Consider the following 18,219-nt stretch of genomic DNA (forward strand, 5'->3'; position numbering starts at 1 on the left):
AGAAGAACCATGAAACAATCAGGAGTTATACAAATGCTACATTCATAGTGTTTTGGCTGTTTGTATTTGGAAACCTTGAAGAAAATATCTTTCCTATCTCAGTGTGTCTAAAGTTCTGAATGTAAATCCATATCTATCATATCTCATCTTTACCAATGCAAAACATCTATCTAGACCAAAAACACTTAACCTCTGTTAACTAGGCTTAATTGTAAAACTAAATTATCGGGTCTTCAACCCCATCTGAGACTTGAGAAGTAATAAGTGTACAGCTAATGCAGGTTACTACATTCCAAAAATGAGAAGATGACAGGGACAGTTTGATGCCTAAAGAGTCACCCAAAACTCTCTATAACATTGGGGCATCATCTTCATCCCTCTAGCCCAATATATCTGACAGACATATTTGTGAGGCAGGAACTATTGAGGGCTTGCCTACCCTGTTTTGGCAGAGTTTGGCCTTTGACTCGGCCTTCATCCGAGCTTGCCAATTTTTAGGCAGAATTCTGTCAGTGGCCAAAACTAGGACATTTTGCCCAGTGGCTTGTTTTCCACATTTGAAGCCATCTCCATAAGGAAGTTCACTGATGCTCAACACCTTTTTTGAGGTAGGCTGAGTGTTGCCAAGAGTTAATTTGTTTTGTCATCAAAGAATCTTTAAAATCATAAAAAAAATCTTTAAATACCATATTTTGTAGGTCTCTGATGTTTATGAAGACTTTATCTAAGTATTTTAAATTATCTATTTATAGAATCATATCTGTTGAACTTAGGATATAGAATCAACTATCTGTTGAACTTAGGATATATTTTCTTATGATAAAAATAAATTAGTAATTGACATGTCTATGATTTGATCAACTAACAATTAACTTGTATCATTTAATTATCCTAAGCAGTCTGCAATAGAATTTTCAAAATATTGGAAGTAACCTTGTATTATTGTATGGGTACAATATTTTATAATAAAATAGAAATATATATATATTTACAATGTATGTAAAGAATAATCGTAAACATGACTTCTATACTAATGTATCAAGATGAAACTTATTTTGCATTAATATACAAAATTTTATGCCAGTGAATTTAGAAGAACCTTGTGAGTAACAATCAAGGCATTAAGTTGAGGAGTGGATTCAATAATCTTCTTTTTATCCTATCATCCCTACATATTTCTATACTCTCCCTTCTTTCTTTTCAACTCCTTTCTCCAAACCTAAGAAAGAAAGATAAAGGAAAAGAGAGACATCCCTGAGTCCAACCTTGTTTTCTCTCTGAATAAGACCAATAATAACTTATAACCAACTCACAATGAAACTTAACATCTATAGCCCCAAAAAGTAAATCAAAACCTACCCCACCTCCTTAAGGAAAACAGCACATCGTTAAGATTTCTTTTGACTGATTTGGGACAAATAAGACCTTTGTACAGGCCCAAATAAAGTTGGGGAAAGTGGTTAAACATGCTAGGACGTGGATGACAAATGTGTCATCCAATTTCTGTTGAGAAATTCCAGGGTAATTAAAGTCCTGTGTGGAACAGTCTGAAATTCTGGGTTAATTGGGATTGGAAGCTTTCTTTGAAGCTGTCTCGGAAGCTGTGTCCTATTCTGATGAGGAACAGCAACTGAAGCACTTGGTGTTGGAAATCCCCCTGACAGGGTGGCCTTTCGAGGCCACAGAGGAAGAGGTTACAGGTAGTACAGATGAAACTTGATATGCTGAGGTCAGATGTTAGGAGAGGGGGGTTCCATTTTCTGAAGATTAGAGGATGGAGGGAGAGGGAATGGGAGAGGGAGGGGGATCAGGAGGGAATGAGGGAGGGAACTACAATCAGGATGTGAAGAATTCAAACTGCAGTACAAGCAGGAAATTTATATTGCTAATCCTACTACATGGGAATAGCTCGGAGACTGGCTGAGATACGAATGTATATGCATAGACAAAGCTTCTTGTTGATCACAGATTCTTTGTGACTTATTATTAGAAGATTTATAAATGTCTTTCTTCTGCCCATACGAATTGGAGAGAACCAGCCTTAATTGTTCTGTGAATTCCACACACACATCATACATTTATAATTTTAAGACTGTATAATGCTTGTGAGAAATTATGTTTCCATAACAAAAGAACCGGACATTGATGCTGGATCAGACATGGCAGGATTCATTCCTCTCGGCATGCTGTACATGTTTTTGTTTCTTTACACTACCTGAATTCCAAAGACAGAGTAGGTCAGGTCTTTAAAAAATTGAACATCTGAGAAGCCTCCAGAACTATTGGTCTCAGAAAAAATTTAAATTCAAATCTATAAACAATTTCTGTATCAAATATTTTACATTGTAACAGATTCTTTGGGGATGGAGAGCAAGGTGTGGTGGAAAGATTAACTGAAATGTCATAACAGCAATACTAGAAAATCAACAAGAGTAGATGGAGTTTTCTGAAGCTCAGCCATATACATTGTGTCACTGTTGTAAGTACATTGAAAGAATGCAGAAAGAAGAGAAGATGTATATGTAGGTATACATGATGAGGTTTGTTTATTTGGACATTATTATATTTTCTTCATCTTTCCATCTCTTCTTCAATGAATGAAAAATCGATGGTTATCTTCTAAGAGATAACTGCATCCTTCTTCTTCTTCTTCTTCTTCTTCTTCTTCTTCTTCTTCTTCTTCTTCTTCTTCTTCTTCTTCTTCTTCTTCTTCTTCGACAGGGTTTCTCTGTGTAGCTGTGTAGCCTTGGCTGTTCTGGACTCACTTTGTGGACCAGGCTGGCCTTGTACTCACAGCGATCCACCTGCCTCTGCCACCCAAGTGCTGGGATTAAAGGTGTGTGTCACCACTGCCCAGCCTAACTGCATCCTTCTAAGGGCTATTTTTTTCGAAAAGTCTTTATAATGTATATAAGTACAAATATAATTTAGTAAGTAGTGGATTTCACTGAAACATAATTCCACCAATGCTAATGATGCATGTGCTAAATTCTTCTGGTTCCAGTCTCAGAACCACAAAAATATTGGCACTATTAAAATTTTCTGGTGCTAGAATTTCTGTATTGGCACTATAGGACAAACTAAAAAGGTAACAGAAATTTGTATGTTTGGAGTGTGCTTTAAGGCCTTATTGTAATAAGTGAGTCATGAAAAGTGTCCCCAAGAATCGACAGTGTTCCCTTTGATAGGCTATGAGTGAAACCTGTCACTTACATTTAAATTGGGTTGTTTTCATAAAGAGGTTGATTTTATATTGATTTAATTTATCCTTAGTAGAAGTGAAAAATGCAAGAAAGAGTCAAACTATTAAAAGTCATAGACAAATTTATTCATTTTTAGAAAACATGGCAAAATGAGACCGTCTACTTAGGTGAAAAGGTCACAGACATGCTCTCATAGTCCAGTGTATATGTGTTGCTATATCAAAATGTCTTTAATTTTATGTGTTATAAAAATAAATGTTTCATTTCTTGAGTTTTTTTATATATTTTGGATATTAGACCTTTGTCAGATGTAGAGTTGGTGAAGATCTTTTCCCAGTCTTTAGTCTGTCGCTTTGTTCTGTTGACGATGTCTCCTGCCTTACAGAAGCTTCTCAGTTTCATGAGGTCCCATTTGTTAATTGTTGACCTTAAGGCCTGGCCCATTGGAGTTCTGTTCAAAAAGTTGTCTCCTGTGCCAATGTGCTCCAGGCTCCATTTCTGGGGTAGATGGACCTGGTCTGTATAAGAAAGCTAGGAGAAAAGGGGCGAAAGAGGATGAGAGTGACTCAGTGAGCATTATTTCTTCAGGATTTCAGTTTATATTTAAATTTTGGTATTGACTTCTATCAATGAATTTCTCTAGTCTAGAAGTATAAGCCAAATAAACCATTTCTTCCCCAGTTTAGTTTTGATCATGGGGTTTCTCACAACAACATAAAGCAAATTAGTACAAACACACAGAGCTTTTTAAAAAGGCCTAAGTTTGGTCCTCATCACTCTTATCAGGAGGCTCACAACCACCTCAGTCCTCAGCACCAGGGCATTCAAAAACCTTTTCCACTTTCTAGAGGCATCTGCATTCATGTGCATACACCTGCACACAGAAATACCTATGTATACATATTAAAAGTATATGGATAAGAAAACAATGAAAATCTTCTAAAATCTATAAAGTAGAATATTTTTTAAAATATAGAACCTAGGTATAGGAAATTATAAATCACAATCACCACTAGGGTCTGCAGAGATAAATTTCATCTTCTATAGGTAGTTTTCCTTGAATGCTTGCATCTTTTAGGTAATATGGGCCATATTTGCATATAGTTTACACAAGCCACTCAATATATTTTTATCTCTAGGTTTGCCATATTTCCTGAAAAGTATATATGCTCTTTAAATAGCTATTGCATTGTATGACCTAGAACAATGACAAGAAAAGTAATATATGGACCTGTTAAGTATAGATAGGTTGTATATCTGTTTGTTTGCTTGTTTTAGTTTTTCAGTATGTGGTTGGGTGAATCAACAGATGCATAACTGGTAGATAAGGAGGATCTTGTCCATGAGAAAAAGACTTGAACAAGGTCAAGCAAAATTTCAACTCTCTCTCTCTCTCTCTCTCTCTCTCTCTCTCTCTCTCTCTCTCTCTCTCTCTCTCTCTCTGTCTCTCTCTCTCTGTCTGTCTGTCTCTCTCTCTCTCTCTCTCTCTCTCTCTCTCTCTCGTGTGTGTGTGTGTGTGTGTGTGTGTGTGTGTGTAAGTGAATATGCTTATTTGTGAACTACACTATATTTTTGTCTCTAAATGTGGAGTTCATATTTCTCAACTACGTTGACTGGAAATGAAGCCCCTCAGTTCATACTGTTTCTGCTTCCCTTTATACTGGTGGGATATCTGGCAGGCTGTTGCATCTGCTTGTTACATGTGCTCTGTGCGTCTGCAGTCCAGTCCTCATGCTTGCAACATAAGCTCGTTATGCAGTCAACTGTCTTCCCATTTCTCTGAGGCAACTTTTAAAGTGACAATATTTGCAAATTTACATAGTTCATCCATCACCAGCAAAATTAAGATCATGAGTATTGAATCAACAAAACAAATTTTATAACACTTAGTAGATTCTCTATAAAAATTGCTTAGCAGTGAGCATTGCTAATAAAAAGTTCAGTTTTGACACCACAAGAGAAAAATAAGTCATGAAGTAGAACAGAAAATTCAAAAGTAGATACATTAGTTGACTCACACTAGTCTATACCTGTTTACATAGTCAAATACAAACCTTAGGAAAAAATGAAGATGAAGTCTGATTAATCATTGTATGCAACGTTTACTTTTAAGTGAAGCAAATGTTTGAGTCATAAACATAAGTAAAGCTTGAAACATATTTTACACATATAATTCACATTTGAGGAGAGGAATTATTACATCATTAAGCAAGAAGATGTTATGGTGATTGTTATTAAACACTTTTGTAAATCTAGGAAAAAGATGTGTGGTGGCATCCTCCTGTAAGCTTAGTACTTACATGAATGGTGCAGGAGGATTGCTGTAAGTTTGAGACCAGTCTAGGATATAGCATAGGGAAGAGCATGTTTCTTTACAAATGTCTGCATTATTTAGATTCCTTAGTTGTAATAAGTACACATTGGTTTCTATATTAATTGAAATAAATTACAACAAATATTTCAAACTTCTTTTCAAATCAGTAGTGTGGCTTAGAAACAGAAGAATGTATAAAACATCATAAGAAAACCTGTTACAAGAATTGAAACTCTCATCATAGAGGAAGCTTTGATAAATAAAGCATTAAGAGGGAATTACTGGATGAAGAAACAGAATGAGATCATTTAGATATTGTTGTTTATATTGAAATAGGTTAAGAAGTCATTCACAAGATTTAGCAATATATACGATTAATGTTTTGGTCAACTGGACACAAGCCTAGAGATACCTAGGACCAAGGAGTGCTGAAGACTTGTCTCTGTCACTTGGCCTGTGGGCATGTCAGTGTGCCATTTTCTTCATTGCTAATTGATAGAGGAGGGCACAGACAACTGGGAAATATGCCATTCCTGGGAAGAAGGGCCTGAGCCTTATAAGAATGGTAGCAGAAGAAGCTAGCAAGCTAGTAAGCAGCATTCCTTCATGGTCTCTGCCTCAATTACTTCCTCCAGATTCCAGCCTTGGCTTTCTTTGATTATGGACTGTATCTAGTAAGGTAAAATAAACCATCCTTCCAAGCTTCTTTTGGTCACTGTGCTTTTCAGAGAAGCAAAAAGCACAGATGTTAGTGCCAGTGAGTATATTGTTGCTCTAATGGCCTGGCCACACTGTTTTGTGGTGGTGGTGATTGTAGAATCAATTGGAACTGAAAGAGTCTCTGAGTGCTGTGAGCTTAGTGGGCTGTTCTTTAGTCACTTCAAAGAAAGTTAAAAGGAATGTAGATGATGGAGCCCTGGCTTGTGAAGGTTCAGAAGGAAGTATGAGAGTTCCCCCAAAGACTCTATCTATTCATATGATATTTTGAGTTGAGAGTCTGTGTTTCTTCGTGGCTGGGGCTTATGAAGCAAGTGTGATTGACAAAAGGCAGCATCACTCAAGAGAAATATTTGTTTTTTGGGTGACAATGAATGCTGTCTAGTTCATGCAGAAAAGTCACCTATAGTTATTAAAAGACCAGCATCACTGAGGAGAAATCCTCTGAGAAGTATTTCCTCCTCCTCATAGCACAGAGAAGCAGTGATCCAAAGAGAGGCGATGGATGCATATCAGGCAGACAGAGCATGACTGAGCCAACAATGTGTAAGGGTCTTTCACTTGATACTGATTTGAAGTCATAATGATGCAATGGAGAACAGCTGTGACTTGTCACTCTACCAGTGTCAGAATTATCCTCTGTAGAACCTTCTGTCACTGTGAAAGCTAGCCATTAGAGAGAGATTCTTGAGGTTAGTTTCAGCTTGATTTTTCTATGTCTTATAGACAAAGCATGCAGTGCTGTCCTTAGCAATACCATCTTACTGTGTGGTTATTGTTGACAAAAAAACAAGAGGAAAAACCTAGAGAATATTTTCTGAAGATTTATGCCTAGGTTAAAAGCTTAACTTAGGGCAGAAATTCACATCCAGTTAATGACAGGCACCATTAATTCTGTCCATTTCATACATTTTTTTTAACAGCAAAGTATTAGCACTTGATCTGATTCAAGATATTGAAACTATAGTTATTAAAACCTTTATGGGAAATAGATGAAAGCAAATGGAGAGATAGTGGAGAAAAATGTATTAGGAACTTGTATATGGTGGCAACAATGGACACCAAATAGAATTTAATGCAACAGTGTTTTAGGTTATGTTATAATGCAACTTATACCTGAATAGCAAAAAAAAGGGACCGGATAATGGAGATTTTTTTTCCTCAGGAGAACAATGTCATAAAAGTAACAAAAAATTAATATTAAATTAATACACTCTGCTGGTGGGAGATAACACTGAAATAAATACTAGTAGAGGGAGGAGGGGGAAGAACTTGGAGGAAAATAATGAAAGGAAACTGGTTGCAATGTAAAATAAACAAACAATAGTTAGATAGATAGATAGATAGATAGATGATAAATAGATAGATAGATAGATAGATGATAGATGATAGATAGATAGATGATAGATAGATAGATAGATAGATAGATAGATAGATAGATAGATAGATAGATAGCAACCCTTAATTTTATCTGCATCTATTCCTGTAGAACATCAGTCATCACACATCTGCATTTCCACAGCTGGGAACTGGAACATGCAGACAGTCTCTTAGTCCCAGAAACAAGCACTTATGCAACACAGCAGGGGTAGAAAGGCAAGGGCAGACTATATTACAATGATCATTACACGAGTAATCTAGCAATTACCCACTTACTGACTTGTGAAAAGATAGACTTTATTGTATATTTACCAACAAGGAAAGAGTCTACATTAAGTATCATGAGGAATTCATATGGCTTGAGGTACGTGGAAATAGAAGGCTAAAGGCTGTAATAATGACGTGTGTGGAATAATATGGTATAGGTGAAGCTCTGTAGATGATGCTAACGTGTGTGGTAGCTGCTGGCTGACGCCCCTTTCTCTATGTCCATTCTACCCTTCTCATTCTCCAAGTCCTTTTGACAGCACGAGTTTAGGCCCTGCACTATGTTGAAATCATTGTACATCAGGTCGTAGGGTTCTGAATCTTTGTCCTGAAAAAAAAAATCTTGAATGGATTTTAGAAACTGGGAAGTTGACATTTTAGGCTCAGTTTCAACAGCCTTCCAGTCACTCTTTCCCTCTCCCCAGTTTACTTACAAGGCAGTCCTGCTGTTTAAATTCATTATTTAAGCAAATATACTTCAACTAGTTTAAAATATACTGCTGTTACTTCTCAATCATACATATTCTACAGTATCATGAAACTTTTCTAGTAATCGCATCATTTATCTTGTTTCTATGCACCCTTTAGATACTGTACACGGCCGGGCGTGGTGGCGCTCACCTTTAATACCAGCACTCAGGAGGCAAAGGCTGGTGGATCGATGTGAGTTTGAGGCCAGCACAGTCTACAAAGTGAGTCCAAGGTAGACAAGGCAACACAGAGAGACCTTGTCTCAAAAAACAAAAAAACAAAAACAAAAAAAAGATACTAGACACTATGCAGACACTATGATCGAGCCAGTTGTAGATAATGTGCTGAACTCATTCAAGGATCCAGACTGGATTTTCAGCAGGAGGAGAAAATAATACAGTTCGAGAAAGTGACTTAAATTTGTCTGTTTTAGTTTTTCTTTAGATAACACAGGGATAATATACATGTTTCCTTTGCTAATATTTTATCGTAAAACCCTTCCCTCTCTTCCTGCTTCAAATTCTCATTCCTGACCTCTGGCGAGCCTTTGGCAGAGCTGAGCATTTCTTCTCTTGAAACATGTTTTGTCCTCTTCTGAGAGACCATGATCTCCCATTTGATGCCTCCCCCCTCTACTTCTGGACACACTCTGAAGAGTGAGATTTCGTGTACTCGCTTCTCTTTTGTTTCTCCATGTCTAGTTCAATGCTTCTAACTGTTATTATGGTATTTGTGGCTGTGCACGCACTTTCTTCTCTGATCCCAAGACTTTTATCTACGCATACCTGGTAAGATGTACCGTAAGCATCTAAAGTTAATAAGTCAAAAATGGACACTGAACACTCATCACCTCACCTAACCTATTTTCTATAGATTTTTGCCATTCTTAGCAAATTCAACCAATATCTCAAATAAAATAATTTATCTTCATCTTTTTATAGCTCAGGCTCTCCTTACATTTTACTACAAGGCATGTTGACTGTAGAAAAACAGGCAATTCTCTTTTTCTCCACTGCCATTATCCTGGTCCATGTTCCCGTTATCTGTCACTGGGATGTCTTTAAAACCTACTGCCTGTTTTCCACATGCCATTTTCTCCATTATCCAAAGTCACAGCTTAAAACGAGAGACATATGACTTCCTTATTTAGAGCTTCAAATTAAAAAGCCTTCCTATTTAATCACAAACTTCTTGCCTGGGCCTACAAGATTCGCCTAACCTGGCCTCTTGCAATTAACCCCTAATTAGTATTAAACTCTCCTTTTCAACTTTAGTTGCCCTGACTTTGAGTGTGTTCTTTAAAAACTATCAACTTCTGTGACTACTTAGGGACTTGATATGAATCTGGACAGTCTTTCTCCAGATTTAACCTAGCTACTTCCTTCATCTCATTGTTCAATTTAACAATGAATATGATTTATTATGAGGATTTTTATTGTAATTTGATTTTAAAATAGTTTTCCAACCAATCTTATCATATTAGCAACACATTATTATTTTTAACCATGATTCTCTGAACATGCCTTATAATAGCTTTTCACACAATTTGGCCCTGCATGCAGAATTTAAGGTCCATAAAAACAAATTTTATTCATTCATTGCCATTATGCTAATATCTATAACTGTTGTAAGAAGAAAAAGGGAAAGAGAAAAAGCAGAAATAATAGTCTTGAAATGTGGAGAAGAAAGTAACATAACTGAGTTGCTCTCCTATGGGCCAACAAATCTGGATCCCAATGCACTTGAAATGTGACTTAGTGATTTAAAGAATGCACCAGAGCGTAGCAACTGAGTTTGCAATGTTTTAAACAAATGACATTAGATAAACTGGTGTCTGTGGTGGTGGGAAAACCTGACCGAAATCTCAGATGGCTAAAAAGTGGATAACAGACTTAAATGGCAAATACGAAACTATCAAAATTTAGTAAAGACCTAAGAAGCAAATTTATATTATGTAAGTGAAGAGTTGAGTAGCAACAAAAGCTTAAGCATCATATTAAATTGAGCTTCACTGAAAACGTCTTTTTTCCGTATACAAAATTCAGTGAGGAGAATGAAAAACTAGAGACCAGGACATCTTTGTAATCCACACATATCTATAAAACATCCAGGCATCTCAAAACTCAGTGTTTCAGACATCTAATAGGAAAATGGGCAAGAAAAACAGACAATTCACCAAAGAGTGTGTACAGATGGCAAGGTAGCAAACTGAAAGTTATCACTATCTCTATACACTAGGGATACGGAAATTAAAGACATGGTAAAAAAAAAAATCACTTAATACCTAAACTGAGTGGTTAAAAGAAACAAAAATGATAGAACATGTCAACAAAAATTCAAAGAAACTGTTCTTTTGGGACACAATGTGACACATGTAACCATTGCTTTTGTGGTAATTTCACTGTTTTCTGTCTGATCTGACATACCAATTATGCCGTTGGGTGCTGTTGTACTTAGCTTTAAGTGTCAATTTCATATTGTTTAAGGTCATGTGTGAAAGAAGTCACAGTTGAGGAATTACCTAGATAATATTGCCCTGTGGACATGTCTATAGGCAATTGTTTTTTTATTTTTAGCTGATACAGGAGGGTCCAGTCCACTGTGGGTAGTTCCATTCCCCAGGCATATGATCCTGGCTGTATAAGAAAACAATCTCAACATGGCTGGCGAGTGAGTCAGCAAGCAGCTCCTCAGCAGCGTGAACTTCAAGTTCCTGCTCTGACGTACGCCACTGATGGACTGTGACCTGGAAGTATAAGACAAGAACACCCTTTCCTTTCTTAAATTTCCTCTGATCAGAGTGTTTGAAAGAAGACTAGAGTAGGCATTTATTTCAGAGAAATAAAAATATATGATCCTACAAAAGCCTCTGTGTATGAACATTACAAAAGCATTGTTTGCAGTTGTAAAATCATGAGGTGCTGGGGTGCAAATCAGAGGTAGAACAGCTGCCTGGAATATATGAGATTTTGAGAAAATCTCAAACACCAAAATAGTAATAATGAATAAGCAAATAATTTTAAAAAGAAACTACTTAAATGTCTTTAATAAATGAGTAGACAAGTGGTATTCAGTGTGTAAGTGGGTTAGTTAGCTGCAGTCCATCCTTATGGCACAATGTCATTCTTCAACTAGAATGAGATGTCAATACATTCAACCACATGTTGGAACCTGAAGAATACTTGTAGAATTCAAGCAGGTAATCTTTAAAAATATATATATTTTACTACTTTATTCATTTTATATTACAAGTGTTGCCCTATCCCTTTTATCCTCCCATTACTCCCTCCCTCCCATGTTCCCCTTAGACTTGATACCCTATGAGCACATACAGGGGGATGAGGTCCCCTTCAGTCACAGTCATAGGGGAGGGGAGTAAGGGGCGTCAACCAGGTAATCTTAAATGTTGCATAGTATATTATTTTATTTACTTAATGTTACACTTGTAAAAAAAAATAGAGAAAAGTATTAGTGTTTGCCAAGAGCAAGGGACTTTGAAAAGACGAGGCAGATGTAATAAAAAGATAGCAATGTGGGATCTTTGATATGATTTGTATATCGATAGTAGCAATATCTACATTAATTTAGACATTGGCTAAAAGTACAGCAGTGTATGTGAAACTAATGACTCATGAATACTGTGAAAATATTAGACCAATATTGCTCACTGTATAAAATTTTGGTAGAATATCAACAATTCAGGCAAGTGAATGGAACTGGAAATGGTCATCCTAAGTGAGGTAACCCAAACCCAGAAAGACCCACATGGTATAGACTCATTTATAAGTGAGTATTATCCAAATAATTCAGGATGACCACACGACAATACATAGATCTAAAGAAACTAAACAACAAGGCCGACCCTATGGAAGATGCTTAATTCTTATTCAGAGGGACAAATAGAATAGACACCAGAAGCAGCTGAATAGAAGGAAGAGGACTGGAGCCTACCTTACAGTTCTTCTGAAAGACTATAATCAGGAAGAGATCCAAGGAGATGCTAAGACAGACAACCAAACACTGGGGTTGAGCACAGTGAGTCTTATGGAAGAATTGGGGAATAGAGGGACCTGGAGTGGTCAGGGGGCTAATGGAGCCAAAAAAATCCATGTGGAGGAGGGTGTGCTGCAGAGACTGATGCACCAGCAAAGGACCATGCATGGTGCAGTCCTAGAACCTCTGCTCAGATGTAGCAAATAGCCAGTACAATATCCTTGTGGGTCCCTCAATATGGGAAGTAGGACTATTTCTGACACGGACTCTGGCCTGCACATGTTGATCACTTCCCCTTGGTGGAGCAAACTTGCCATGCCGCAGAGGAGGAGGATGCAGGCAGTCCAAATGAGATTCAATAGGCTGAGCGGGGATGTTGGGAGAGGATGTCTGCCCTTTCTGAAGTCTAATGGAGAGAGGGAGAGGGCAAGAGGGGAGGAGGGTAGAATTGGGAAGCTACAAGGGAAGGGGCTACAATCAGGATGTAAAGTGAGCAAACTAAAACTCAAAAAATTAAAAATAAAAACAGAAAATAAGAAAGGTAGATGATTGTTGTATAGTCTCTCCCTGCAAATATATGTATACATAACATTTATTTGATATATACTGTATTTTTGCAATTTCTGTGATTCCACAATTCTTTCAAAATAAAGATTATGATTTTTAATTATCTGTTTCAGAATTTAGTAATCATTTAAAAAACACAAGCCCTGGCTTCACCTAAGATGAATTAAATAGGAATCCAATATGGACTCTAATTAGCCTCATGGGAAACCTTGTCATACATTATCTCTGAGCACCCAAAACTGAAAAGTAGTGCTCCCCAACAGTCGTTCTCTTGATATGAGCCCTGGATCAGAAGTTTTTAATCACTTTGAAAGTAGGTTAGTATGTACACTTCATGCCCCTCTCCTTACAAAATATGTATTTTTAGAAGATTTTTGTGCTACTGTTACATATATTGTTCAGTAGAAAAAAAAAACCACTAACTACATGTGATCCAAAGAACTAAAAATGTGGCCGTTTCCATACATTGAAATTATAATTTTCATGTAATAGATTATACAAAAATAATTGTTAAAATAAATAGGCCTATTAATTTCTATCTTAATGTGGCTGTTACAACAATTCAATTATGCACAAAGTTCATATTGTATGTATATTGAACAGTGATACTCAATAGAAAATTTATCCAACTCTTAGTATACATTATAATGATTAAATGAGTAAGTAAATTAGCTAAAAAGCTTCCTGGGGGGATTTCAATGTGCTGCCCAGATGAAGCTCACGAACCTAAGTTCATATCTGAATGCTTTCAGCCAGGATGTTTCTGAGTGTTCGGCTTGGGAAATGCAGCAGAACTACTCATTCAGGAAGTTTCTAAAAAGCCCTGGCTTTAGGACTTTTATAAGATTTATTTTTTGTTAAATTGGGTGAGATAGAATAGATTTTATAAAGTAGGATCCATGCCTTTGTTATCACCCTTCACTTTTAAGTAGACCAGTTTGAGCATGGATGAGCTTCCTAGTTTCATACTGCCAGGGATGATATTTTTTTTTAATTAATGCACTAAGCATTTATAATGAGAACTTATCCTGTTTAATTCTCCCATTTCCCTAATAATTATCTTCCCTGTTTTAATATTTATAGCTCTCTTTAAAAATGAATATACATCCTCAGATATATTTTTCCTCTTTTGAATGTTACATATTAGAGACTCTAGTAATCTGTAGATTTGAACTGATATTACTAATGGCACTGCCAAAAATCTTGCCTCTGGATAATCTATATGGGAGGAAATGTCTTTGCCAAACAGTTCAGAAGAAGTAACCTTTCAGAGATAAAGATAAATTATGAGGGGAAACTAATTGAAAATTATTTATTAATTTATTCAACAACTTAGTATTTAGTGCATATCCAAGCAGTGATGTAGGTACCACAGAAATTAAATTACAATTCCTCTTTCTCCTAAGTCATACCTTCAGGTTGGAGACACAAGAACAGTGTAAATGAAGGTATATTGTTTGGCTATGAAAACTGTGGTTAAAAAAAAAAAAAAACAAAAGAGCTAGAGGAGCCCAGGGCAAACCTGAGCAAGCAGAGGTAGCTGATAGACCCAAGGAGGTGAAGGACAGAGGTGTCACTCATAATATTAAAAGATAGTGGCAAATCCTGAAAGACCAAAATATCTAAAGTCCAAATTCCCCAAGGAAGTTTACAATCTGCAAGTTTACAATCCCAAAAGTTTAAAACCTCAAGTGTTGAAATCCTGAAAGCTGAAATCTCACAAACTGCTGGCGGAAAGCAACAAAAGCCTCCAGAAGAGGAATAGAAGGAATCTCCAGAAAGCAATTATTGTGTTTTCAATTGTGAGCACAGTTTTTGCACCATGCATGGATGATAGAATACTTCGAAACTGGGAGGGTATTGGGTTTTGTTGTTGTTACTGATGTGTGTGTGTGTGTGTGTGTGTGTGTGTGTGTGTGTGTGTTTTTCCAAAAGAGATTAGTGTATATGAACAAAGTAAGTGGAGAAGTTCTATTAGAATAAGAATGTAAACATATTCTCTGAGGTGAACCATATCCAGAGAGAGAGAGAGGGAGAGAGAGAGAGAGAGAGAGAGAGAGAGAGAGAGAGAGAGAGAGAGAGAGAGAGAGGAGAATTTATTCACTAGAATGCAGTCATGGAGAGGGCTGTCTCTTCAGACTATCTGTGCCTGTGTTATTTCACTATAATACTTTTTTTTAATGTGAGTTGAATTTTCTTTTAAGTTTTTGCCCCAAACTTTAATTGGCAGCATCTTCTTTTACATTGACAATGCTATGACTTCCACTATTACACCATTTTTAATAATGACAGAATGAATTGTCTTATAATTCATCTTACGCATTGCCTTCAGCATACAGTATTGACTTGGTATGTAAACATGGTGAATTTAGAAGAAGATGTTGAAACTTGTGCAACAAGGAATATGTTCTGTACACTTTGATTCTCAATAGCTCTGTTCTTCAGCATCTGTGAATAAGTCTGTGATGCAATGTTGTTTTCTGGTGGATTTGGTAAAAATGACTTGGATGTCTCACATAGCATTCCTCATGCCTATAATTATTATACCTGACTAACTACCTGAAATGCATTGTCAATTTTTATTCTTTGTCTTATAACTGTAGGAACATACTTTATAAGTTCACCATTCATCATTGTTTTAACCATGGATTTACTGTTAATGTGTGAGTATTCATGATTTAAAATGTATATTATTATTGACCTTTTATCATATCAAAACTTCTGAAGTGTTTTTTTTTTTTTGGCTGTCATGTTTTATTTGCTAAATAAATAAAGGAAAAGAAAACTAGAAGAGAAAGCTTTTAAAAAAGTAAATAATGAATTAGTAACTCCAAGAACAGACATTTTTGTTATATTACAGTAACTACAGAGTACAGTTCTAAAATCTGAAGAATAACAATTCTCTGGCCTCAGATTTCTGGTATTTTTTATACTTCTAATGTGGAAAAAGAGATCAGGCATGATGCTCGATTTAGAGGCCTTGAATCAGGGAATTGGGCCTTTACCTAGCAAATCTCATGCTCAGGCCTGTGGTTTCTCTTGTCATGAATACATTTCTCAGGTATTTGGGATCATTCCAATCTCAGCCAGACAATTCTGATCTTCTGGTAGTTCTAATGTTGACAGTCAGAGGAATTTGAGTCAGAGTCCTCTCCTTCCAGGAATGTTTTCGTCTCATACAAATAATACCTTTTTACTCACAAAGGACAGACACACATCGATTCAATGCATACTATGAAGTACAACCTTCCACAGCACACAGAGGCGTTCAGAGAGGGTCATGCCAAGAGATTTATAATTTTGTTGCTAGGGGGCGCCATTCATGTATTTCTTTCTTCATAACAGAAAGTTTTCTGAACTCAAGTGAGATATGGACCTCACTTACTAGCTATTTCCACCTCTTCAAAGACCCATTTAAGATTAGCAAGACCTTCCTGACAATTCCAATTGTAGTATTAAATGTGCCATGTGGATCAGACGAGAAAAAGTCTATCACACATTCTTCAAGTTAGAGAGTTGCGGGACCCGTAAAAGTTGAGGATGTGTTGAGGGGTCTAGGTCCAGAAAACTCCTTTCTGGAGGAAAGGGGGCTATATTTCTAGGTTAAAAGAGTTGAAGATAACTAGATGAAAAGTAAAGAAGAGAAATACTACCCATGACTTCATTCTGAGGTTCAAAGGGCTCAGATGTTTATTTTTAAAAAGCATTGAGTTTTCTGAAACATATTTTACCTTTTAAAGTTCCTTTGAGCTTGTTCTGTTAACTTGGCCTCTATAAAATGAAGCCAGTTATATCACAATGTTTTTGTGAAGCTTTTGGTAGGTGAATACAAATATCAAGAAGAAACCTAAAAGTAACAATAGGGTTATATTCAAATTTTATATAACTTAATTCTTAGTGTGAACTTGATTGGCCAGGACACCCAGAGGACCTGATGCCCCCTGGTGGTCACTGGGTTATCATGGCTCTCCTTGACAGCTAAATATAATCCGGATAAAGAGATAACAAATTTTAAGATAGGAAACCATGAAAATGTGGAAAAGTATTTTATACAACTTAAGCTACATCTTCATATCCACACTGGTGTCTTATGGGAAAAAAAATGAATGTTGATACTGGATAGGAAGAACCTCCTTACAGAAAATTACTTTTAAAAATTAATCTTCTTAAGAATATCAACCATATGTAAAGTGATTTTGAGTAATGTGTGGCACATTTCTTAATATTAATATTTTTAATATTGTTCAATTAATGATATTTTTAGAACAACTTTTCATGCTTTGCATGTATGAGCATTTCTGTGACACCGTAGCAATACTCTGGTAAGATCTTCCTAGCTAATCTGTATTAAACAGGTGAAAAATTAGGATTGTAATCTTCTGAATTTTGTCGTTTATCTCACGGCCCTCAAGTAAATATAGTTTCATAAAGATTCAAAGTATACTTTTGACTTTTTGCTAGCTAAGTCTGGTGCTGAGATGACAAGGTGACATTATTTTCTGTTTTTTTTAAATGCTTTTATTTGACTGAAAATACATATTTTGTATACAGTAGACAAATCATGCTAATGTAAATATATAAGTGATTTTCTTATTCGATGGGAAAAACGTTTTTACATTTTGATTCAAACAACAACTTGAAAATTCAGTTTTCAGTATCTATTAACCAAGATACAATGCTTCTTTTCTCTGTTTGTTTGTTTATGTTTTTCTTGTACAGGGTAGCTTTTTCAATTCATTTAAGTAGTCTTTCTTCTGTGATGAACTTGTATTTGGACAGTAAGTGGGAAGAGGAGGGCAGAGGCAGCTTAGTGATTAGCTGTTGGTGGACAGTATTTATTTTGCCAGCCTTTGCATGGTAATGTATGAGCTCACCGAGGGTCCCTGCACCTCCACAGGTAACGGTATGCACCTAGACATGCACACATGAACACACATAGCCATTTTTGCTATTGGAAAATGCACAAACCTTCCTTCTTGAAATTATTAATTACTCCTAAGTTTATCTTTGTACAACCCAAAGCTATTTCACCGGTGTACATTCTAAGGTAAATATCAGCATTGTAGAAAGTTAAAAGAAAATAACACCTGACTCTCTCACTTAGAATACGAGACTTAAATTGGCATTTACTTCCTTGTGTGTATACTTATTTGTGACTACCAGTAAATTATTAGAGAAATGATGCAAAGTGAAAAAAAAATTTTACTATGTCTTTGTATCTGAAATAAATGTTCATTTAATTAGAACATACATTTGAAATGGGCATTTTTGATCTTTCTACTCTGCCGTTATAGTAGATGTTTCAAA

Source organism: Acomys minous, assembly GCF_964271855.1.
Source record: "Acomys minous genome assembly, chromosome: 1".
Classification (NCBI taxonomy): Eukaryota; Metazoa; Chordata; class Mammalia; order Rodentia; family Muridae; genus Acomys; species Acomys minous.